Source organism: Cupressus sempervirens, chromosome 5 (genome assembly GCF_028749045.1).
Source record: "Cupressus sempervirens isolate cs-2001-9-10 chromosome 5, ASM2874904v1, whole genome shotgun sequence".
Classification (NCBI taxonomy): domain Eukaryota; kingdom Viridiplantae; phylum Streptophyta; class Pinopsida; order Cupressales; family Cupressaceae; genus Cupressus; species Cupressus sempervirens.
Window position 1 is genome coordinate 639,946,602 of NC_143122.1, and position 24,893 is coordinate 639,971,494.

Below are 24,893 nucleotides of genomic sequence, written 5' to 3' on the forward strand. Positions count from 1 at the left end.
AATCTAAAAACTATGACTCAAAAATGCTCCTAGCTTGACACCATCCTCGGCAATGGCGCAAAAAATGAACCATCTCACAATAAGTGTTCCATAGTCATGCATTAGGCCTGGCTTAGGAATAATCTATTTGAGCTAAGGACTAGTTTTCCCCTACCATGAGGTGCATATAGATTGTCAACCCAAGGATGTATACTTGAAATGGTCGGCACAATATGTGCACTAGGTACCTTGATGAGTCATTATGCTTGTGCTACAGGAAAGTAAAAATGCAAAGGAAGGAAACTACACTACTACTATGGAAAGGAAAATACTGAATCTTTGAATGTTGAAAACACAATGACAAGATAACAGAGATTCCATCTTGACTCATCCACTAGATTGTTCTCGCAGATGCTGCAGGAACGTTTATGAAGTGTGATGCTACAGGAAGGAATTAACTAGCTACATCTTATGTAAAATACTGCTAATGCTAGTAAAATGAATCTATTCTATCCTAATCTAATCCACCTTCCAAGTGGGCCCCCTTGGTTGGCTTCTCTAATCTACCAACGCAGGATAGAAGCTAAAGAGAACTAATTCATTTCATTAATCAATCATTACATGATTCAGAATTGTAAAACACAACTGCAACAAACTATGAATTAGTGTTCTCTCTTGATAAAACTTATTAAAAACCAAAAAACTTCACACACAGGAGTCGATCCTGACATATATAGGGAATCTACTCTTTATTTCATAATAGAAAAGTTAAGTCTGTAGGAGAGAATATAGGAGAACAACTGAAAGCGGAAAGGAAGGATAACGGAATTGAGGAGGGAGCAATGAAGTCTCAGCATCTGCTTGTTACAATGTAAATGCAGAGAAGGCAATGGTTTGTAAAAGCTCCTCCTTATTCGCTACCATGTTTCCTGGAGTGGTTATAACTTCCTTTTCATGGTTGTTCCTTGATGCTCATTTCTCCTTGAATGCTGTCGACAACCAACTTCCGGATTCTTTCGCTCATCCTTTAATCCTTATCATCAGGTTAGTTATGATATAAGACATATTTGCAAATAAATATCCATCAAACTGAATTCAAGCATAAGAACGCACATTTGGATATTTATATGAAATATTGCATATTAGATATAATTTAGGCAAAAGATGACATAGTTTTTCTACCCCATAAATCATCAAAGCTTTATCAAACATAGGCTTATAAGTGTTAAAACAAGGATAAACGGAGTATCACAAAGTATCTTAAACATAACAAAATAAAAGCATTTTTTTAGACTCATTAGTACTTATATACTTTTCTGTAAATAGATTGTCCTTTTAAATAAACTCTCAAAATGCCCAAATCTTAAAGAACAATTAGATTCCAATAGTTGGATAATCTATCTTGAGATTGACAGATTTCCTCTGAATTGGAAGGTACAGCTCCCTTATGAAATGATATGTAATTAATTTGTTTTATTGCCTAAACTAACTAGGTGCATTCTTAACCTGAGAATGAAGGAGGAAAACCAAGTCAATCCTAGGCAAGATTAAGTCAGGAAAAATTTAGATCCTAAACCTAGCCAACTTCAAGAACTCACACATCTTATGACTCCTCAGCATTGGTGATGCAATATGAATTCAATAAATGCAAATGCAAATGCAATGTAAATGAAATTAGAATAGAAGGTCATCTATTTTGGTTCTTGTAATAGAAATGGCTGCAAACACCTCTTATCCACAACACATTTTTTATCCAATTCTAAGATAATGCCTAAAATCGATTAATGCAACTCTCTAATTGTGAATAATCAAAAAAACCCATTTTAAACTCTCTGATTTAACAAAAGATCTCTCTTTATTATGAACATAGCAAATAATGATGCTCTGATCATTATTACTTACAACTCAATATCAAATCTATTACAAAAATGGAATAGAAAACCCCCCAAATGCAAGAAACAAAAATTACAAAAATTAAATGTGCCAGTGCCCCTCTCCCTACTCTAGCTCTCTAACTATATGCAGACAAAGCAGACCCTGGATAGTAAAGAATTGACACCAAGCATGATTGTCTCTGCAATATCCCTTCATACCAACAATTTGTCGACCCTTTGTTACATTTTTTACAAAAGCTTATATAGAAAACACCAGCATAAGCCTTCATGAGAATATGAAATTCTTTGAATTCAGAGACTTGGAAAGACTTTGAATAATATTTTTGAAATTACACATACGGAGAAGCTCAAAAGACTCTATCTCATCCTTTGATCTGCCTCGAAGAATATGAAATGAAAAGACTCCACCAGTCGACTTGATGCTAGTATATTGAATGACAATTGCATAATGGAGTCAACAAAGAAGCATTGCCACTACCAACATTCCTGCCTCTACACCTTTGAACATTATAATTTCAATCAAAACTGGACCATCATCCTTGGAAGTTCGCATCAACTTTGATATCTGCTTGTGAAGTTTGATTACCATTCAATTCATTGGGCTTTCTATTTGACATCCAATGCTGGGAAATTTTTATGTCATCTTGTCTCACAAGCTTTGAGAATTCTTCATGGTCATATTGAGAGTTGCTATTTCCTCCAAATGCCTTCTAAAACTTATCCAAATCAAAGTTTTGCTGGACCATTCTAGCACTTTCATTTTTCTTTGGGTAAATGAACTTAACTTTCTCAAATGTCTTTCGATCAAGGAAATATTTGAAAATCTTCCAAAAGGCTTCTGGTGCAGGAGCACCTAGGTAGGCTAAGTGTGAAACCTAGGTATTTCTTTATTTTTGGCTTGTAGTGATGCTAGCCACATCACTATTCTAATAATAGGTCCTATGTGGTCCTTAGGTGTGTTTAGGAGACTTGGCAAGACCCAAAGTGACCAAGTTGCTAGAAGTTGCCGACTATTGTCAACTAGGTGACTTAGGTCCGGAAAAGGCTAAAATGGTCTAGAAAGGTTCCAATGGCTTTGAATTGTTTATTTGAAGTCATTTTATGCATATTATATGTCTACTTTGTTTTTGTGCCAAATTTGGAGGTCTAACTCCATGTAGAACAAAAGTTGTTGAAATGTTGTCATGTTGTCATGACAACATTTTCTTGCAAAAAGCAACTTTTTGGCATTTTTGTGTTTAGAACGTCCTAACTATTTAGAACAGTTATGGAACTGATGGAGGAGCCTTTAAAAATGTGAGGACATCCATTTTTAGGGGGTTGGACAAGTTGGTTTTTCATTTTGTACGAATTGAGCAAGTATTTTGTTGCCGATTTTATGCATTTGAAGGCATTTTTTTAATAGAGGAGAATTGAATGGCCTGATTTTTGTGTTGGAAAAGTTCTGAAATATTGTTTTTAATCTTTTTTTAGTGTTGATTTGATCATTTTAATTCATTTGCATTAGTGTAGAAAAATCTTTTTGTTCTTGGCAAGTTGCTGATCTGAACAGGGCTGCACTTAGAAAATGGGATCTTAGGGCCACTTCCCACCATTGGAAACCTCTGGTATTTTGGGATTTGGAACTAGGATCCATGTACATTATGTATCAAGAAGGAGGGCCCTTGAAAGCATCAGCAAGCATTTTTAAGGTGATGCCCTAGGCAAGCCAAATGCAACTTGGCTAGGAATCACAATTGGAAAATGAGTTATGGAGAGGATTGAGTGTACAAATACCTTAATCCGGCTGCACAGCGAGTAATTAGAAGGTCTAACCTTGCTCCAGTCCAAAGGAGAGGTCTTGGAAAGGTGTCTAAGGTGGTTTTCCATCACAACAGTGATAAAGCACTTGAAATCCTCATTTTTGGCCTAAAACTGTACTTTCATTGTACGGAAAGTTTGGAGGCTAGGAAATTACAGAATCTTGAAGTAATCTAAAAAGGGTATCCAAAAATATAATTTGTTTGTAGGGTTGTTAAGAAGTTTTTCAAGAAATCTTGTTTCCAGCTATTTAGGAGGGTTAATTCCTAGTAGCCTTTTTGGAGCAATTTGGTGTATCTTCCCTAGTAGATTGAATGCGCCTATGAAATCAGCATTTTTTAGGGTCATGGATGTTAGAAGGAGTCTAAAAAAACCCTAGATGAAGAACTGGTACCCTTGGAGCTATAGATGGACTTGAGGGTTAATAGCGGACTGGAGCCGGCTAGTAAGAAATTTGATGTTACTTTGTTGGTGTACCCCCAACTGAAGGATTAGGATCTCTTGAGCAAGGTCCTAGTAATTATAGGGTGTGAAGAAGCCCTAGTGGGTCTAGTGAATGACCTAAGGTAGCCCTGAGAGAGAGCTTGGGGTTTGGAAGCAAGGTTGGTGTGTTACATCAGAGTGGTATCAGAGCCAGTTAAAGATTTGGGAAAGGTAGTTAATGTTGGAAGCCGCTGAAGAATCAGTAGGAGAATCCATGATGGTGACAAATGTGGAGTTAGCTAAAGAAGTTGATGAGCAAAGGCAAAGAAATCAGCTTCTTGAAGAAGCACTAGAAGAGGTGAAGCAAAAACTAGATGCAGTTGTAGAGGCAGCCAAGAAAAGAGATGAAGAAGAAGATGGGAATGGTAAAAAGGTAGCAGAGGAAGATATTGTACCTGAACCTGATCCTATCTTGCAAGAAGAGCCCTTCTTGAAGGCAATCAAAGCCTTAGGAGGTAAAGCTTTGGAAGGAGTGCCACTTTTCAGTGGTAAGATGGATATTGATGCAGTTATGGATTGGTTAGAGGGTATGGAGAACCACTTTGAGTGTGAGGGTATCTCAGAGGCACAGAAGGTTAAGGTTGCTAAGTCAAGGCTTAGAGGCTCAGCCTTAACATGGTGGAAGTATGTACAAGATGAAAGAGTCAGCATGGGCAAGAATCCAATTGCAAATTGGAGTGCTATGGAAAACAAAATCAAGGAGAACTTCCTACCTGAAGACTTTGAGATCCAACTCCATAAAAAGAGGCAAGGACTGAAGCAAAAAGATCTTGATGTGACCTCCTACACTGAAGAATTTCAGAGGTTGTGTTTGAGATCCAAGAAGCAAGAAGAGGAGTCACTCAAGGTGGCAAGGTATCTTGGTGGCTTGAAGTGGAACATTCAAGAGGAGCTTAGCTTATGGGCCCCTACCACTATCCAAAGATGTCATCAGCTAGCTTTGAAGGTAGAAGAAAAGAACAAGAGGAAAGGATATTCTAACTTCAAAGATAGAGGCAAAGGCAGAAATCAAAAAAATCAAAGAGGAGGCTACCAAGGCAAAGGTAGTGATCAAAAGAGCCAAAGTGAAAGCAAACCCATGGAGCAAACTATTGACCACTCTTCAAGAGGTGGTTATAATAGAGGGAGAGGCAATCAAGGAGGATCAAGTAGGGGTAGAGGAGGTAGGAGCAGCTCTTACTTTGCAACAATGAAGTGTTACAATTGTGGTCAACTAGGCCATCCTGCCTATAGGTGCCCGAACAAACCCTCTTCCTCAAGCAAAGATAAAAGGCTAGCATATGCACAAGAAGATAATAGAAGTTGCAAGGATGTTTACATAGACCATATTGAGTCTGAAAAAGGTGAGAACCTCATGTTTAGGAGGGTGCTGATCAAGCAACCAGCTTCTAATGAGCCTAGACACAGAAGGGCATTGTTTAGGATCAAGTGCAAGATCCTAGGAAAAGTATGCAAGGTGGTGGTTGATTCTGGATCAACTGATAATGTAATATCAGAGGAGGCTGTTACAAAGCTCAAACTGAAGAAGATACCTCATGACAACCCTTACAAAGTCACATGGCTTAACAAAGGGCAAAACATCCTAGTGAATGAACAAGCATGGGTGGACTTCTCAATTGCCGGATATAAAGACCGCTTATTATGTGATATTTTTCCAATGGATGCTTGTCATCTTTTGCTAGGGAGACCTTGGCAATTTGATAGGGAAGTGGTCTATGATGGCAAGGAAAATACCATAACATTTAAGAAAGGAAGCAAGACCTTCAAAATTCAGTCATTGTTAGAAGGGGATGAACCATAGTCCAAGGTGCCTAATGTGCTGCTATGTGGAGAGAAAGAGTTTATTAGAGACCTCAAGCATGAGGAGAGCCAAGGATTTGCACTCATACTAAAGGCTACAAGTGAAGAAAAGCCAGTCCAAGAACCTTTACCAGCAGAGGTACAAGAGTTGCTTGTAAAGTATAAGGAGATTGTTAGTGATGGTACACCAGCTACCCTACCACCAAGAAGAGTTATCAGCCATCAAATTGACTTTGTTCCAGGTGCCTCACTACCTAATAAGGCAGATTACAAGTTAACCCCAGATCAGAACCTTGAAGTGGCAAGACAAGTCCAAGAGTTGATGGACCAAGGTTTGATCCAAAAGAGCATAAGCCCTTGTTCAGTCCTGGTGGTTTTGGCATCCAAGAAGGGAGGAAAATGGAGGTTGTGTACTGACTCAAGGGCCATTAACCGCATTACAATCAGGTATAGGTTTCCTATTCCAAGAATTGAAGACCTTATGGATTGTCTAGGAGGTGCTATGTATTTCACTAAGCTAGACTTGAAAAGTGGGTATCACCAAATTAGAATAAAGGAGGGAGATGAATGGAAGACAGCATTTAAGACTAATGATGGTCTTTATGAATGGCTTGTGATGCCATTTGGTCTTTCCAATGCCCCTAGCACCTTCATGAGGCTCATGAATGAAGTGCTCAAAGACTTCACAGGAAGATTTCTGGTGGTGTATTTGGATGATATCCTCATCTACAGCAAGACCAAAGAGGAACATGTCAAGCATGTAGAAGCGGTTTTGAAGAGGCTTCATGAGGAGAAGCTATCTATCAACCTTGAGAAGTGTGACTTCTTCAAGCAAGAGTTGGTGTATCTAGGCTTTGTGGTGTCTAAAGGAACTTTGAAGATGGACAAGGAGAAAGTTGTTGCTATCCTAAGTTGGCCTACACCTACCACATCTAGTGAGGTAAGAAGTTTCCACGGTTTGTCTCAATTTTATAGGAAGTTCATTAGGAACTTTAGTGGTATTTGTGCACCATTTCTTGATACCATAAAGGGGGGAGTCAAGTCCAAGTTTAGGTGGACTTTAGAGGCTGAAAAGTCATTTGATATGTTAAAAAAACAAGTAGCTACTCAACCCATCCTAAAATTTCCTAGCTTTGAAAAGTTGTTCACCTTAGAATGTGATGCAAGTGGCCTAGCAGTGGGTGGGGTGTTGAGTCAAGAAGGTAGACCAGTAGCCTTCTATAGTGAAAAGCTAAATGAGGCCAAGAAGAAATACTCATCCTATGATCTAGAATTGTATGCCTTAGTCCAGTGTCTTAGGAAGTGGAGACACTATTTGTTGCCAAAAGAATTTGTTGTGTTTACAGATAATCAAGCTCTTAGCTACATCAACACATAGGAGAAGTTGAGCAACGGGCACTTGAAGTGGATGGAATATTTGTAGGCCTTCACCTTTACAATCAAGCATAAGAAAGGACAAATGAACAAGGTTGCTGATGCATTAAGTAGAAGGGTTTTAACATTCCAAGAGATTCAGCTCCATAGCATTGGAGTGGAGAGTTTTCAGAATCTTTACAAGAATGATGAGGACTTTGCTGAAGCCTATAAGGTATGCATGGATTTTGGAAACCACTTTCATAGCAGATTTTCAGAATACACTTTGCAAAATGGGTTGTTATTTAAGGGTAACCAGTTGTGTGTACCAAGAGGTTCCATGAGAGAGAACCTAATACAAGAGAAGCATAATGGCAGCTTGAGTGGGCATTTTGGTATCAGCAAGACAATAGAACTAGTGCAAAGGTTCTATTATTGGCCTAAATTGGTCAAAGATGTAACCAAGTATGTGGAGCAATGTATGGTGTGTATGAAGGCAAAAGGAGGAATGAGCAATGCAAGTCTTTACCAGCCCTTACCAATTCCTAGCAGACCATGGGATTGTGTAAGTATGGATTTCATTGTTGGTTTGCCTAAAACTAAGCAAGGGTATGATAGCATTTATGTTGTTGTTGATAGATTCAGTAGAATGGGACATTTCATTCCATGTAAGACAACTAATGATGCAAGTCATATAGCTCATTTGTTTTTCAAAGAGGTTGTAAGGATTCAAGGACTTCCATTAAGCATTGTGTCGGATCGAGATGTGAAATTCATGAGTCACTTTTGGAAGACTTTATGGAAGAAGCTTGGCACTAACATGTCTTTTGGTTCAGCTTACCATCCTCAAACTGATGGTCAAACTAAGGTGGTTAATAGAACTTTAGGTAACCTTCTTAGGTGCCTAACTAAGGAGTATGGTCAAACTTGGGATGTTATCATCTCACAAGCAGAATATGCCTACAATGATAGCAAGAATAGGACTACCGGAAAGAGTCCTTTTGAAATTGTTTATGGCATGCACCCAAGAGGTGTATGTGAACTAAGGTGTCTTGGAAACATGGATCAAATTAGTGGTCAAGCTGAAGACTTTGTACAAACCATGAAGGAGATTCAGGAGCAAGTCAAGAAGACTATTCAAGACAACACTCTAAAACTCAAAGCCAAGGTGGATGAAAAGAAGAAGGATGTTTAGTTTGCTGTTGGGGACTATGTGATGGTCCATTTGAACAAAGCAAGGCTTCAAAAAGGCATTCCTACTAAGTTACAGATGAAGAGGGTAGGGCCTTGCAAAATATTGGCTAAATATGGAGCAAATGCCTATAAGGTAGATTTACCTTCCGATTTGGGCATATCCCCTATTTTTAATGTGCAAGACTTGGTGGCATACAAAGGTGACCCATCTCAACTCAGTCCCGATGTTCATGAAGATCTTGAACTTGCTTCAACACCTACAAACAACAAGTTGGAGATAGAAAAGGTGTTAGATTCAAGGGTAAAGAAGACTACAAGGCACAAGGCTTACATGGAACACCTCATCAAATGGAAGGAGAAACCAATTTCAGAGGCTACATGGGTTGCTGAGACAGAGTTCAAGAAGGTTGGCATACCTCTAGATTTGTTGCAAACTGATCCACCTTGAGTTCTTTATTGGAGGGGGGAGTATGGTGCAGGAGCACCTAGGTAGGCTAAGTGTGAAACCTAGGTATTTCTTTATTTTTGGCTTGTAGTGATGCTAGCCACATCACTATTCTAATAATAGGTCCTATGTGGTCCTTAGGTGTGTTTAGGAGACTTGGCAAGACCCAAAGTGACTAAGTTGCTAGAAGTTGCCGACTATTGTCGACTAGGTGACTTAGGTCCGGAAAAGGCTAAAATGGTCTAGAAAGGTTCCAATGGCTTTGAATTGTTTATTTGAAGTCATTTTATGCATATTATATGTCTACTTTATTTTTGTGCCAAATTTGGAGGTCTAACTCCATGTAGAACAAAAGTTGCTGAAATGTTGTCATGTTGTCAAGACAACATTTTCTTGCAAAAAGCAACTTTTTGGCATTTGTGTGTTTAGAACATCCTAACTATTTAGAAAAGTTATGGAACTGATGGAGGAGCCTTTAAAAATGTGAGGACATCCATTTTTAGGGGGTTGGACAAGTTGGTTTTGCATTTTGTACGAATTGAGCAAGTATTTTGTTGCCGGTTTTATGCATTTGAAGGCATTTTTTTAATAGAGGAGGATTGAATGGCCTAATTTTTGTGTTGGAAAAGTTCTGAAATATTGTTTTTAATCTTTTTGTAGTGTTTATTTGATCATTTTAATTCGTTTGCATTAGTGTGGAAAAATCTTTTTGTTCTTGGCAAGTTGCTGATCTGAACAGGGCTGCACTTAGAAAATGGGATCTTAGGGCCACTTCCCACCATTGGAAACCTCTGGTATTTTGATATTTGGAACTAGGATCTATGTACATTATGTATCAAGAAGGAGGGCCCTTGAAAGCATCAGCAAGCATTTTTAAGGTGATGCCCTAGGCAAGCCAAATGCAACTTGGCTAGGAATCACAGTTGGAAAATGAGTTATGGAGAGGATTGAGTGTACAAATACCTTAATCCGGCTACACAGCGAGTAATGAGAAGGTCTAACCTTGCTCCAGTCCAAAGGAGAGGTCTTGGAAAGGTGTCTAAGGTGGTTTTCCATCACAACAACGATAAAGCACTTGAAATCCTCATTTTTGGCCTAAAACTGTACTTTCATTGTATGAAAATTTTGGAGGCTAGAAAATTACAGAAGCTTGAAGTACTCTAAAAAGGGTATCCAAAAATATAATTTTTTTGTAGGTTTGTTAAGAATTTTTTCAAGAAATCTTGTTTCCAGCTATTTAGGAGGGTTAATTCCTAGTAGCCTGTTTGGAGCAATTTGGTGTATCTTCCCTAGTAGATTGAACACGCCTATGAAATCAGCATTGTTTAGGGTCATGGATGTTAGAAGGAGTCTAAAAAAACCCTAGATGAAGAACTGGTACCCTTGGAGCTATAGATGGACTTGAGGGTTAATAGCGGACTGGAGCCGGCTAGTAAGAAATTTGATGTTACTTTGTTGGTGTACCCCCAACTGAAGGATTAGGATCTCTTGAGCAAGGTCCTAGTAATTATAGGGTGTGAAGAAGCCCTAGTGGGTCTAGTGAATGACCTAAGGTAGCCCTGAGAGAGAGCTTGGGGTTTGGAAGCAAGGTTGGGGTGTTACATCAGCTTCAAAAACTCTTGGAGGATTGTATAGAACTGCCAATGCCAGCCTTTTGGGATAATGATTTTGTAGAATATTTGTAGTTTCCTGAGCTATTCTAATTGGCATAGAATTTGACAAGGACCAACCAGTGAAGTTTATGAGCCAAACCATCTGCTCCTGATCAAGAGGTAAATTGATGATGGCATTTTCAATTAGATACACGAGGTGATGCAATTGATTATCTTGAGATGTAGTGTTCTATTTTGCAAGGGTGATCACAACAATAGTTCTTCCATTTTTGTCAAGAAAATTTGCCCCAACTTTCATCGTATTGAAAGAAGTCTATGCTACTAGCATCATTGGTGAATGATCAGGCAATACAACTTCAGACTTGTTACTCCACTGGTGTGTAGAATTCACACCAACCTATTAAGATTTGACCCAAAGTCTTTTGTGAGAGGAAGACTAAAGAAATTGACTTCCTCCTTTACTTTTCTTTAAGTGCCAATGACCATATGGTATGTTCATCATATGTGGTAGTGGATCCAAAATGGTGGCATTTTATGAAATCATCATTTATCACCTTTTGAGCTTTCATGCTTATAATAAAGTCTTTGAACTTGGTGAGAAGATGCACCAACACCATGGGTCAATGACTATGGCTTCAAATTTTCAATGCTTGTATACATCAGATAACTGAACTTACATTGCATGTTTGACATATGTCTAAATGGTCCACATGTTATTCTTTGGCATCAACAGTCTTATTTCATAAATTCAATGATCAATTTCAAGCCATATCTATCTATTATTGGGCTTGATTTCTTCACATCAAATGCAGTGCTATGTTTAACTTAAGTTGGAGTGTCATATACCCATTACCACAGCTCACATACGCACACAATCCAAACTTCTTAGTAATGTATATTGTACCTGAGACATTTCGTTGAACAATTCAAATTTATTCCCAGTTGATAGTGCACTCGATATTTTCATATATCCATGTGATTGCAGGTTTTCTCTATTGTTCTTCACAATCAATTCTAATTGAATGGGCAACGCCTTTGGGAGAACCCACAATTTCAGTTGTCACAAAAAGCGGGTTTACATTTACATGCATGCCTATCATGAATGGGATATGAGGGTCCTTCAAAATTGGTTCTTTTATCAGTGGCCTTTCTATCAAATGAATTGTGCACATTCCCCATACCTTTCCTTTACGATAACCACTGTTCTGACCACATGGACATTTCTGAAATGATTCAAATATATCTTCCACTACCTTTGAGTGTCTTTGTGAGTTGAGCCATTTAACATGTGTGGCCTAATGGCCATTACCATGAATCCTTTGTGGTATGTGATTCACCATTGACAAATCTGTTATTATTTACTTGAACATACTAATAACCAAATTCCTTCAGGAAGGCTTCCTATTTAACAATTTGCATGAAATTCCATGCATATCTTGTTGAAACTGAGAAGCTAATCTTGATATCCTTTGACCAATCCTTACATTCAGGAAACCAGGGCAACAGAACCACAATTTTAGTTTAATGCCATATTATGCAACAAGCCATGATTGGATAGGTTTTATCAAACATACTACGGTTGCCCTCATTCATCAAAATGCATTATCCTTGAATTGGGATCACAAACTTGTTGGTGGAGAGATAGACTCAGGTTGACCTTTGACCTTTTGTGGTATTCAGGGTCTGATCTTAGAACATGTGAATGTGTTGGTTGATTTACATCATAATCATGTTGGCATTTGTCAAACAGTTTATAGACATTCTGTGATTCACCAAAATTGGTTGTGAATAGTTCTCCAGGTGGTATCAACATTATGACTAAAGTTTATGAAACTTGTTTGTGCCCCGGGCCAAGTCTTATGTATGAGGCATTCCATCTTCCTTGTAAATCTTGATAGAAATATCACAAGTTTTATAACTATCCACGTAAGCCATCTTCCCAAAAAAAAAATTCAATGCAGACCACACACTTGCCCTATACAAATATTTTGCAAATTTGATCAACTATATATATACTCGTAACTTAATCATAGATTGTGGCGACATAGTCATGCCTTCATACTAATTTTTCTAGTGTCACCATATCTCCATGAAACTATCATTATGAGCAACATATAGAAGATTTATCCCTCGTGAGAGGTTCTAACATTCAAATTTGTTTGCATCAGTTTGATATATTAAAGTTATCCATTTAGCATGCAATCTACATAGATTTCCATCACAACATTCCATTGGAGGCCCATAACATGCCACAATATCTACTACAGTAATAGAAGAAACCTATGGGATAATCAATAATGAAGTCATGACTTCAAATGACATCACCCTTGCATACTAGGAGAGTATCCTTGAGTTGTCCTTTCTCATTGATAACACCTAGACATATAATGTGACTGTCGAGGTACTAGCATCATTCTTTGGAATGGTTTCTCCTCACAAGAGATATCACTTTCAATCTTTAAGCTTTGGGGTTTTAGCACTTTGGACTAGGAACCATGCCATTGAACCTTGAACCATAGCCTTTTGAACCAAGCCTACACTTGGAAACTTGGAGCATCAATCTGAACTTGAACCTTGGATCTGAACTCTGACATTTGAACTTCTGAATCCGAGGCAAAAAAAATTTACATCTGCATCTCAAGATTATGATCTTCATCTTTTACAACATCATGTTTAAATAAATTTCAGGCAACTTATGGGAAAACTGACTAGTACAACCAAATATTTGAATTTTTGAAATAGGGGTACTAAAAGTATGCCTACAATACTCCAATCTAATTTCCTCTTTTGCAACTTTCTCTATCAACATGCGATACTTGATAGAAATATGTTTAGTCTAAGAATGCAACATGAGATTCTTAGACATATTCATTTTACTTGTGTTGTTACAATGTATGACAATAGCTTCACTAAATTCTACCCTTATATCCTTCAGCATCTACTTCATCCAAACAACTTGATTATAATTGTTTGCTGCTACAACATATTCTACTTTAGCTATACTTTGTGAGGTATGGTCCTAATTCTTTCTTAGCCAAGAAACTAATCTTTCTCCAAGAAAGAAGGCTCCACCACTGGTGCTCTTTTTGTCATCCATATTGTCTACCCAATTAGCATTAGTATAAGCATATAAATTGAAATCATTAGATCTATCATACCACAATCCAAAATCTAGTGTTCTTTTTAGGTATCAAAATATCCTTTTTACTATTTCATAATGTGCTTCTCTAGGGTTAGCTTGAAATTTTGCAACAATTCCAGCTGCATTTGCTATATGTGGCCTTACATGAGTCAAATATTGCAATCCTTTGATCATAGATATGTACTTCTTCTACTCAATAGTAGATGTCTCATCCTTTGTAGATAACTTGTATCTAGTTACTATAGATCAGATAATGGTGTTTCGCTAGAATGAGATTGGTTGAATCTGTGACCATCTTTATGATGGTGAGGGCTCTCTTTCTGTTTAGCTTTAGAGTTAACACTCATAGAAACATATTTCTGGTAGGCACCTACCATTATGGTAAACACCTTTTAATGCTTTCCAAATAGAAGCTATGGTTTTTCCCTAGTCTTGATCTACATAGGATTACACATGTTTGGGTGAGATTGTTGGGGGTCCCTCTAGAATTTGGGGATGAGAGGGTTTTTGGGTGGATTGGAGACTCCTTTAGGTACTTCATTAAAGTTGACATAACCACCAATACAAAGGCTAGACTTAGGTTTGTTAGATTTTCCATGAATGTGGTAATGAATAAGCCCATATTGATATTCATGGCCCTAAAACTGAAATGGGGTGCTTGGTTACAACCTATTGTGTATGAGAATGTTGCACCCGTTTGCCAAAATTTTAATATGTTTGGTCACCTAGTTTTGGACTATCAATGAAGTGAGAATATAAAGGAAAAAGTATTCTCTCCTAGTGTGGTTATGGTCAAAATCTTTAAAGAAACTAAAGAAATAAATTGGGAAAGATGAAAGCCACCTAAGATTTTGGGGGTAAAGATCGCTCAACCTTTGGGTGGGAGTAAGGGACCCCAGAATAAGGATGAAGGATTATGCATGGATTCAGATGCAAAAATGACCCCTAACATGTAAGAAAATAGTAACCTTGAAGTTAAGGAGATTTTTGATAGACTCTTAGTGAGTAAGGAAGGGGAGGATTGTGAACTTCAAGAAGGGAAGATTTTGCTTAATACAAACTAATTTTTCCACACTTCAAAGAGGGAGATAGTGAATAGTCAAATTTTAGACCCCTTGAAGACTCCCTTTGAGAATAGTAACTATTTGCCTCATCTAAAGGGTACCCTATTTTTTTTTCAATCTAGGTATTGCTAACATGAATTCTTCTATCTAGGCCTATGCTAAAGATGATTTCACTCAAGATAGTAATGCTAGATGAACCATACCCAAAAGACAATTTAGTGTGTGTGAGCAATGTGAATGTTGGAACACCTATGAAAATTGGGAGACCCCCAACCAAGACCATTCGTATGAAGGAGATACCAAGAGATATAGCATAGGGAAAGCAAATGAACTTAGAGGAGATATAGATATGGAAAAAATGAGGCCTATTCTTGGAATGTGAGAGGGCTTAACAACCCCGAGAAGCAATATGGATTCAAATGAAAGATCATTGAGTTGAAAGTGGACATGATTCTTTTGTAGGAAGTTAAAATGATGGTGTAAACATTTTCAAAAGTGGTTGAGTGTGTTTGGATGAGTATAAAATTCTCTTATAGTGTAGTGATGGGTGCTTTGGGGGGCATGAAATCTCTTCATAATCTTGATACTATCATGAGTAGATAGGTCCTCCTAGAACCCTATTTGATTGTTGTTATCTTTGTTTATATCTCATAATAGGAAACTTTTTTTCTAGGAGGAGGTAATGAAAGTTGAAGACTCATTGAGGAATGAGAGCATGTTGTGAATGGGAGATAAGGTTGGAGGGATTTTGTGAGAGTATGTATGACCTAGCAGACTTCCTAGGTTAGAATGACCTATTAGAAACAATAATGCACCAAGATAACAGGGGGGGTGAATTAGTTATCCAATAATTTAAAAATTTATCCAACTTAAATAATCTTAACCATTCAAAAAAAGAAAACAACAATCATAACAAGATGCACATACACAATTACACCAGATATGCTAACTAGGGAAACCTTTGATCAAAATGAAAACCCCAGTGGGAATAATTCCCACAAGATGTTGTACTAATATAAATATTCCTTATTAGAGGATGGACCTTGTTAGGAGTCAATTATAATATTTAGTACATATGAGTCCCTATTAGGAGACTTTTAATCCCTATTACAAGATTCTAACCATGTTAGGAGTTGTGCCAACCTTGTTAGGAGTTCTACAAGATAGAAGGACCCACTATCCAAATACCTTCAAGGGAAAGGTCACCGAACTCATTGTCCAACTAATATCTCAACTATTACTAGTAGAAAAATTATTTTTTCTATACTTTAACTTATTTCCTCTATCTTGTCAATTGGACCAATCATTTTTTGACATTCTAGACCAAGTCACGAAATTTGGATCCAAGTATCAAACTTTGGATCACACAATGAAACCTCAGCAATGAATTTTCCTTCACATTCTCTTTGCTCTTCTTATCTTTGCATTATTTTCTTTGAAATTATTCTTAAATCTCATGAAATTTCTCATGATAAAGGAAAATGTCCTTCCTTTATACTAAATCCATAAAACAATTCCTTGAGTCAGCTGTTACAGCTTCTCAATTAATTTTTATAGGACCTTATTAAGAACACATTACACTTAGCAATAACAATAATCTTTATCTTCTAACTTGAATATCTTTCCATACATGTAACATTATGATAAGGGAGCTTAGTTTCATAATCTCTAGAATGTCTTCTTCACAGCTTTAACTTTGGTTTTTCAAAATAACAACTCTATTTAGAGATATAACAAGTTTACTAGAACATGCCTCTGTAAACTCCATCTCAAAATAGTCTTCACCAAAACTCACATAACTTCTTCTAGACTTAATATTTTTTCCTTTCAAGGTTAGATGCATATACTAGACACTTAGTAGTATTTTCCTTTAACCTCTCTTAGTGAATGTACTCAATGGTCTATCTATATCAACTTTATCTTTCTGTTGTTCTTCTATCAGATACCATAGAAAACTGTTATGTTGACATCAATGATAAACATAGTCATGAATGTAACATATCATCATGATAATGATCTAATCAAGTTTTTACAATACTCCCCCATAGATGTATCATCAACATTTATGCTTCCAACAATCTCCCCCTTTGGTATTGATGGCAACATAGATCAAAAACATCTAGTTCCAAAAATACCAGCTGTAAATGAATGTTAACCTTTCATTTCAAATCCTCTTCATCAATCATTCTTCCCCATTCATATACCTCAATGTGCTCTATATCAAACTTATTTTCATGTTGTACTTCTCCCAAACTATTTTTCTTTTCCTGGACTATTTTTCATGTTGTTCTTCTCCCCCATTGGCATCAATGTCAAAGGTTTTAGTAACCATCAATCTTTGTAACAACTATCTCTAACCTGCTCAAGTGTCCAAAGACACTATTAAGAAAAACATCCAACAAGATTCCTTAATGACTCTATTCATCACAAATACTCCCCATATAGGAAGCATCAATATTTATTCTATAGAAATAATAGTGCTTAGTTACACTAGATTGATGCACTCTTGCATCATCTACTTTTAATGTAGGAAGGGGCAAAACCCATAACATACCTCAAAAATACTAAAAAGTCTCTTTGGAAAGAAGCTTGGTGAAAATATCTACAATTTTCTCTTTGGTTCTTAAATACTTGTGTTGTCAAAATGCATGACAATAGGTTCACTGAATTCTATGCTTATATCCTTCAACATCTACTTCATCCAAACAACTTGATTAGAATTGTTTGCTGCTACAACATATTATGCTTCAATTGTACTTTGTGAGGTATGGTCCTGCTTCTTGCTTAGCCCAAAAACCAATCTTCCTCCAAGAAAGGAGGCTCCACCACTAGTGCTCTTTCTGTCATCCATACTACCTACCCAATCAGCATTAGTATAAGCATATAAAGTGAAATCATTAGATCTATCATACCACAATCCAAACTCTAGTGTTCCTTTTAGGTATCTAAATATCCTTTTCACTGCTACATAATGTGCTTATCTTGGAGTTAGCTTGAAATTTTACAATAATTCCAACTACATTTTTTATATCTTACCTTATGTGAGTCCAATGCTATAATCCTCCAATCATATATATGTACTTCTTCTCCTCAATAGTAGATGTCTCATATGTTGCAACTCAAAATCAAAGCCCTAATTTTGAGTACTATTGATAAAATGAAACACCCCACATAAGAAAAAATGCCTAGGCAACATCCATAGGTATCTAGGCATCTACACCAAAGAGAGAGAACAAGAAGATGACATCAAAACTATAATTTGGAGCATAGTGGAGGACAAAAAAAAGGAAAGATGAAGTCATAGGCAAAGAAGAACATGGGTAAAAGGGGCCGAGCATAGAGCAAAGGCATATCTTTGAAAAATGTTTAATCCTACATTCATGATAAGGTGGGTAATGTTTTCTTTTAAATAAAAAAGCATGCAGATTGTAAGTGTCTTTAAGACACGAGGCTTTTGTAAGCTGCATGCATGAAGTAGGGACCCACCATGGTTGGTCAGCTGAAGGACACTATGAGAAAATTTTTGACCAAGCGATGACATGTGATGACATGGAATCTGAGGAAGCAGATTGTGACACGTGGATGACCCTATGGTAGTCACTACATTGCTAAGGGAAGTTGCTTGATCAATATGCATGGCAACATAGCAACCAACCCAGGTGGTGAGTGACATGGCAGTGATCATGCAATGAGATCAAGTGAGGAAAGATTAGGGCCTCCGATGTTACGATCATGTTGGGAGATTTGGGATCAATTTCCAAGTAGCCAAGATGCTATGATATCCCCCCTTTACCATGTGGTCAAAAAGCTCAAACCCAAAGCCCAAGATATTATGGGACCATCGAATGATAAAAAATGCAAAGCCTGGAGTGATACGATGTTATGATGCCATTGTAGAATTGTAGAATCAGAGGATTGGGACATGAAGTGAGGAGGATCTATGATCTTACAACCAATCATAGGATCACCAAGAAAAATTTGAAGTGCCCCGATGTTATGATTGATCGTAAGGTCAGATGGCCAAAACTGAAGCCATGTGATGTTACAAAAATGAGGCTAGTCAGGAGATCAAGAGTCAATTTTTAAAGATACATGATGTTATGCTTTCACCATAAGATCAGGAAATTGTGAGATTAAAAAGCATAAATTCAGCACCCTAATGCTACGAAAAACTCATTGTCGTGTGATCAGAGAAAGAAGAAAGTTATCATAAGGTCATAGAGATTAAAACAAAGGTGTGCAATATTACAATCAATCGTGAGATCACAAGGTAAAATTCAAGGGCCTCTGATGTTACAAAAATTGATTTTTTTGTGATATCGTAGAAAGAAAAGTGGGGTCTTAAGATCATACAATAGGAGAAGATTAAGATATTTCAAATGCATGGTGGATGTGGGGCTTGATGAATCAGATGTTGACACTTGGCACTAAATGATTGGGGGCAAATGGAAAGGGACAAAATAAAGTTTTAAATCAGATTTTTCTAATCTAAATGCACCAAAATTTTCAAAGTTGAAAAATTTAAATGAGTTTTGAAGTTTTATATAGTTCAGCTATATAAGATTTATAAATTTTTCAATCTTATGCTCTTTCATGGTTCGGGAGCTAGATTTTCAAATTGGTCTCAAGGGCACCATTTTTGTCCAAAATATGTAATATAGCATACTGTTGGAATCGAGAAGGAATAAGCTATCCATTTTTGGAGCTAGTTTTAACACAGATGGTCATCGGTGTCTGCTAAAGGGGGGTTTTTTTTTTCAGTGGGATGCTTAGTTCTAGGCAATGATTTCATCAATGCAGTTATAGAATTCAGTTGGGATGCATTTGATATGCTTTGTTAGCTCAATTTCTTCAAAATTTGATGCATAATGATGTGTCTTGCTGCAAGTATTTCACAATTTTCTTGATTTTGATGGAATTTCTTAGAATTCTTTGTCTTTTGCAATTAGTTATGATTTCGATCAAATATCTCAGATATTTTGTGCTTTTGAGAGCCAAAATGATGAAGATTTGATTTTGCAGTTATAGAGAGAGATTAGGGAGATGCTTTTAACTTCTTGAGGAGGTTTTCTAGGTGGACACATGTCAGATGTAGAATAGATCTAGGAATTCACTTGCTTCTATATCTTTCTCTCTCATCCATTATAAGGGTTCCAATTTTTCCATTGTGAGACCATTGTTGGTTGGAAATTTTTAGTCTTTCTATGAGACCACTTTGTTGGATCTAGAACTATGATTCCACCTTCATTCTTCAACAATTTCTCTTGTATGAATAGTAGTAGTGAAGATAATAGATAAAGCTTAGATCTATTAGGTGTTTTATGTTTTGATTTTCATGCATATGAATGTATAATTTCAAAGAAATGAATACAATTGAGCAGAAATCTCTTTAGTTTCATTTTGATTCTCATCTCCTTCATCTATTATCTACAATATTTTGTGTTTGAGAAAAAAGAGATTAAACTCATTTGCAATCCCTTAAGGTTGTATTTCTGAATAAGTTTTCTATTGGAACAAAGAGCCAAGTAAATGCTTATTTACCTTGACTGGGTTGTAGGTTTCATCAAGAGGATATTCAGTAAGTAGTGAGAATTCTTATGAAGATAGATGTCTATTTACAAGGTGAATGGATAGATCCGATATCTAAATATATGAGTATGTCTTAGGTATCCATATGTACATGTTTGATTCATGGAATTGCACAATAGATAAGGCACTAATTAGCTACAGGATCATTTGTTCTTATTGTTACATATTTGGGGTTTTCTTGAATTCAATATCATTAATCAAATTCTTTTCCTTTTCATGTTGAAGAGCTGAAAAGGATTCCCTCGCTGAGCTTATGAATAACATTATTTTGCACTTAGCTAATGTAGAACTATTTTATTGCATAAGTATTAGGAGATATAAGGGCTAAATCTACTTATTAGATTCAAGAATATGTTTTTGCACTAGTGCGATATAAATGAATCTGAGGTTCACCTACCTAGGTTTTGCAAAGCCTAAAGTAGAACAAGGTTCTAGCCTTATAGTTGGCTTAATGTTTGAAAATATTTGTTAAGAATGGGAGTTAGCTATGCCTAGATGTGTCTTTTTCTCATCGAGGTAATTTGAAACCTATAAAATTTCAAAACACCAACATCATCCTTTGTAGATAACTTGTGTCTAGTTACCATAGGTATTCCAATGGGTTTACATGTTTCCAAACCAAACCTTTTCAGTAGAGCTTTCAAATACTTAGTCTAAGAAATAAATATCCCTTCTTTGTCCTATACAATTTGTAATCCTAGGAAATATTTCATTTCTCCTATCAAGCTCTTTTCAAATTCCTTCTTCATTTCTTCTACAAACTTATCACTTTCATCATCATTTACTCCAAATATGATATCTTCAACAAATATTACCAAAATCATTAATCCATCATCGATTTCTTTCCAACATAGATTACTATCTAACATATCTTTTCTATATCCAAGATTTTTCAAATGCTTGTCCAACCTTACATACCATGTTCTAGGTGCTTGCTTCAAGCCATACAATGCTTTTTTCAATCTTCATACTATGTCCTTGTCATTTGTTAAAGGACAACCTTTAGGCTATTCTATGTATATGTCTTCTTCAAGTTCTCCATTTGGAAATGCTGACTTGAAATCCATCTAATATACTTTGAATTTCTTGTATGCTATATATGCTAAGAATAACATTACTACTTCTATTATTTCCATAGGAGCATAGGTTTCATCATAGTCTATTCCTTCAAGTAACCTTTACATACCAATCTTGCTTTGTTCTTTACAACTACACCTTGTTCATTATTTTTGTTCTTGAATACCTATTTTGTTCCTATCAAATTCTTGTCTATTGGTCTAGGGACCAATTCCCATGTCCCATTTGTCACTATCTGATCCAATTATCCTTTCATAGCTTGCTTCTAGTAGTCATCTTTGCATGGTTCATCTACATTCTTTAGTTCAACTTGAGACATCAAATATAGTTATTCATTGATTTTGCTTCTTGTCATCACAACTTTATCTCTACTTCTGATGACCTATTTAGGTGAATGATTCTTTGTCACATTATTACTAGGAGTAGTTGTTATTTGAACTCTTAGTTGTGTTGAAGGTATTGAGCTTTGTTCCTATCTTAGCTCTCCTTCATTCTGCAAATCATTGTTAGTCTCAAAGAATACTTCATCATTTCTTGGTTTAGTAACAACATTCTCATCATCTAAATTGTAGTCAACTATTCTTTCTTGTATCCTAAATTTCTCATCAACTCTTACATTTGCACTTTCAATAGTAGTGTTAGTTCTCATATTATAAAATCTATAGGCCTTTCTTCTTAATGAATAACAAAGAAGCATACCTTCATCACTTCTAGCATCAAACTTACCAATATCATCATCTCTTTTGACATCACATTAACCACCAAAAATTCTAAAATACTTAACTGTAGGTGAGTGACCAAACCACAATTCATAAGGGGTCTTGTTTTTGTCTTTCCTAACTTGCACTCAATTCATAGTGTAGACTATTATATTCGCAGCTTCTCTCCAAAATATCTTGGATACATCATTCTCAATGAACATAGCTCTTTCTTCTTTTGTTACTAATCTATTTCTTCTCTCTGCAATACCATTTCGTTTAGGGGTTCTTGGAGTTGATAACTATCTTTTGATTCCATTAGCTTCACAAAAGTTATTAAATTCATTTGAAGTTAATTATCCTCTATCTAATCTTAAACATTCAATCTTCATACCTGATTCATTCTCAACTCTATTCTTAAATATCTTGAACTTATCAAATGCCTCAAATTTTTCTTTAAGAAATGCAATCCACATCATTCTAGAAAATTCATCAACTAAAATCATGGAATACCTTGCACCATAGAATCCTTTAGTCTTCATAGGACAACTAACATTTTTATGTATAATCTCCAATTTTTTTATAGTCGTAAACTTCTTGCTGGGAAAAGAAGTTTTGTTATGCTTTGCTAGTACACACTCCTTGCAAATTGTGTTAGTAGTTTTTACAATCTTAGGCAAATCTCTGACTACAAACATACTACTAGTCTTCACAATGATGCCAAAATTTATATTAAAAAATATCTTATGCCATAACCAACTATCATCTACCTTTGTAACCAAACATGTCATTTTAGTAGAATTTAGCTATAATACATTACCTCTAGATCTAGTTCCTGTTCCAATTACCTTTCCATCTTTATCTCTAATCATGCATGTCTTCTCTATGAACTATAACTGATAACATTTATCCACTAATTGTCCAACACTCAGAAGATTGTGCTTCAAACCATCAAGAAAATATACATCCTCAATGTTAGTCTTACCATCAAGAGTTATAGATCCAATACCTTTAACTTGAAACATTGCATTGTTTCCAACTCTAACAATGCCTCCATCATGACTTTTTAAGTCAATAAACTTGCTCATATCACCAATCATGTGATGTGAACAACCATTGTAAATTATCCAACTAGATTTATTTTCAACCTACGATACAAAAGCCATTTTTGTTGGACTTTCTTCTTTAATAACTACAAATCCTATTTCATCATCACTAGCACTTACTACTTGTTCATCAAAATCATCTTCTTCATTTGCATACAAACACTCTCTATCTCATCTAATTTTGAAATTTTCTCTATACTTTTTCTCACTTTTAGGAAACTTAGATGCATAATGACCAAATTCATTACAAGTCCAACATTTGAAGATTTTCTTACCATCCTTTTCTCTTTTAACTAGAATGGCTACTCCTTCTATCTTTCTATCCTCATCAAATTTGTTACTACTTGCAAAGTCTCCTCTAGCACTTGTGCTCCTCGATAAAGTAGATCAAATATTTAGGGCACTGAAAGTTGTTTCAGTTCTAGTCAATTCTCTAGATTGTCTAAGCTCCTTCTCAACTACTTCAAGTCTCCCAAGTAATGTTTCCTTTGTGAAATTTTTCATAGAAGAGATCAACAACTATATCATTTGAAGTACTTTCTTAAATGGTGGTGTTAATATCTTCAATATCTTCCATATCACCTCATCATCTTACTTGGTGCCTCCTTGAGATATAATACCTACAGTAATTTATGATATCCTGCCTACAAATGTTCTTATAGATTCATCTTCCATCATTTTAGCATCTTGAAATGCACAAATCCAACTTCATAACCTTAATTCTTAGAATGTTCATCTTCTTCAAAACTATTTTCCAAAGTTTTCCAAATTATATGAGAAGTAATAAGTGACTTTACCTGGTTGTACTCAATTTCAAGAAGTGCAAAAAATAGTGCTTCACAAGCTCTCATGTCACACATGAAAAGCTCTCATTCTTCCTTAGTACAAATTTACAAATCTTTATCAAAAATGATTGTCTTTTCTAATTTTGTCAAGATTTAATATCCTAGACCCATACACAGCAAATGTTTCTTCATCTTTTCTTTCCATCTATCATAATTTGTTCCATTGAACTTTGGACTATCCTATCTAAATATGTTTTCCATTGACCTCCCAAAGTTGTTAAACTTTATCTTCAAGGACCCGATGCTCTGATACCAATTGTTAGAAATAATAATTGAACAATATAACTAAGAGAGGGGCAGGGGGGGTGGGGTGGATCAGTTATCAAATAATTAAAACATTTATCCACCTTAAATAATCGTAACCATTCAACCAAACTAAACACCAACCATAACAAGATGCACATACACAATTACACTATACATGTTAACTAGGAAAACCCTTGATTAGAGGGAAAACCCTAGTGGACTATAAATGTTGTAATGGACTATGTTAGGAGTCAATTACAACCTTTATTACATATGAGTCCCTATTAGGAGACTTTGAATCCCTATTAGAAGATTTCAACCCTGTTAGGAGTTGTAGAAGATAGAAGGACCCACTATCTAAGGTGGGGTAGATTAGTTATCAAATAATTAAAACATTTATCCACCTTAAATAATCTTAACCATTCAACCAAACTAAACACCAACCATAACAAGATGACATACACAATTACACTATACATGTTAACTAGGAAAACCCTTGATTAGAGGGAAAACCCTAGTGGACTATAAAGGTTGTAATGGACTGTGTTAGGAGTCAATTACAAC

General features: G+C 36.0%; 1 pseudogene; it reads right to left on the reverse strand.

Moving 5' to 3' along the window:
* Nucleotides 1–2,407: 2,407 nt before the first annotated feature.
* LOC149557534 (phosphatidylinositol transfer protein PDR16-like) lies at nucleotides 2,408–10,860 on the reverse strand (annotated as a pseudogene).
* Between the last annotated feature and the right edge of the window lie 14,033 nt (nucleotides 10,861–24,893).